Source organism: Epinephelus moara, chromosome 24 (assembly GCF_006386435.1).
Source record: "Epinephelus moara isolate mb chromosome 24, YSFRI_EMoa_1.0, whole genome shotgun sequence".
NCBI lineage: Eukaryota > Metazoa > Chordata > Actinopteri > Perciformes > Serranidae > Epinephelus > Epinephelus moara.
Genome location: NC_065529.1, coordinates 84,403 through 86,899, shown reverse-complemented (window position 1 = coordinate 86,899; position 2,497 = coordinate 84,403).

Sequence of the window (2,497 nt, the reverse complement as noted above, 5' to 3'; positions counted from 1 at the left end):
TTTTGATGTCTCGCCATGAAACAGGAAATTGCTATAAATTTTTAGTAAATGGTCCGTTGTCCACCAAACTTGACCTGATTCATATTTGTCCCACCCTGAACAAAGTTATATGACAATATTCCGTGATAGTCATAGCGCCACCTAGTGGTGAAAGGAAGTACTTCTTTCCAGACACTTATCTTTGGATTAACCTGAAATTTCAGTGCTGTGGTGTGTATTTGATGTACACAAACATGACATATCATTAGTGTCAATACATGCTGCAGAGGGTTTAATTTTAAGGTCTCGCCATGACACAAGAAATTGCTATATTGTTGCCGTAAATGTTCTGATCTCCATCAAACTTCAGATCATTCATATTAGTACTGCCTTGAAAACATTTATATGACCATATTTCCTGATACTCATAGTGTTAGCTCGTGGTGACAGGAAGTAGGTCTCAAACACTTATCTTTTGATTTATCTGAAAGTTAAATGCTGTGGTGTATATTTGATGTACAAAAACATGATGTATAATTACTGCGCTCTCCAACTCCCTCTAGTGGAAAGAGGAAATGATACAAAATGTGAAATATGTCATTCCAGCACTGTATCAAAGATATGCGGAGTCACTCCTGCATGCGATGTCTAACTTTGACAGAAATGAATTGACGCATCAGAAGGCGTCCTGCCAGCCCCCCCGAGTTGCATGAAGGTGCGAGGGCCCGTTCATCGCTGCTTGCAGCTTTAATTATTATTATTATTCTTGTTCCTCCAAATGAATTGCCTTTTTGGGAGGCTTAACATACCTGAAAACTCATGAAACTTTGCAGATATATCAGCACTGGTGAAAAATTTGATATTTTAAGGGTCTCGTGCGCGGGTTCCAAAAAATGGCTCAGGAGCCCCCCCTACAAAAGTTTGAGGAAATAGCCCCTGAAGCTAGTTTAACCTACATGTATGAAACTTGGCAGGCTTATGTAACCCCCGAGACGTACAAAAAAGCCTCTTGGAGGCATCCTCTAAACCAAACAGGACGTCAGCCATTTTGAATTTACTGTGCAATTTTGATGCATTTTTGGTCATTTCCAGGGGTCATAAATGAACGAACTAGTCCTAGAGATTTCATCCGATTGACTTCAAACCTTGGTCTGTCCCACCCCAAGACCTTGAAGATGAAAAGTTGTCAAAAGCTTGAGTTTTCGTCAATGCGTGTGACCGTGGGATGGCGTCAAAGTTAGGGGTCTCGCCACTAAACAGGAAGTAGTTTATAACTCCAGCATACATGGTCCAATCTTGCCCAAACTTCACAGGATTGATGACAGTCCCGCCCTGAACACATCTCCATGTCAATAATTAGAGATGAACATAGCGCCCCCTACTGGAAACAGGAAATGTCATGTTTTAGACTTTAATGTACATCTCCTACAGAATTGACCAGATCCATCTCAAACTTGGTGAAAAAAGTCATAAGACTTTGATGACGCTTTATTGTGGAAACTGTGAGTTTTTCGTCGAAGGGCGTGGCCATGGCCTGGCGGCCAACTTTGATGTTTCGCCATGATGATAAACGTTGCTGTAACTTGACTCCATGTGGAAATATCTTGCCAAAACTTCACACATATGATGACAGTCCAGCCCTGAACACATCTACAGAGGAATTGTGAATCACCGCCATAGCGCCACCTACTGGCAACAGAAAGTTACTTTATACATTCTTTGATGTCCCTCTTCTAGCAGGTTAATCAGACCCACCTCAGACTTGCTGGTCTAAGTCCTTAGACCTTGATGATAATGAAAAATGAAGATTTTGAGTTTTCATCAAACACTGTCACCGTGGCGCCGCCTTGTTCGCCTTTAAACACGATGTTGTTTTGAAGTGACAAGGGATGCTTGAAAACTCACCAAACGTGGCATACACATCACAGGTCACAAGTCCTGTTGTCTGATGTGATTTTTGTGCTTTGATGCACCAAGATGGCTCAACAGCGCCCCCTAGAATATTTCAATTAAGCAGCACCCAAAGCTGGTTTGACCTGCATGTATGAAACTTGGTAGGCACCTGTAACAGTCTATCACGTACAAAAAAGCCTCTTGGAGCCATGAACACCCAACAGGAAGTCCGCCATTCTGAATTTACTTGTGCCACTTTTGTGCATTTTTGCCCATTTCCAGGTTTGTAAATTAACGAACTTGTCCTACAGATTCAATCAGATTGACTCCAAACTTGGTGTATGTAAGCATGACTACGTTGTGACCAAAAGCTATCACAGGATTTGCCCAATGTTAAATGGTGCGCCCGCTGCCAAGCGTTAAATCTTGAGGTCTCGCCATTAAAAACAAAATTGCTGTAGCTTTGGCAGCAGTCAGGGCAAGGTGAGTGCATCTGTAGAGGATAAAAGTAGCACAGTTGAGAGCAAGATGCTTCAGGTTTGTCCTTGCGGCTGGCAGAAAGTAACATCAGTGAAAGGCCTCAGAACTCATCAGGGAAAGAAGAAGTGTGTGGCAAAGAATGGGC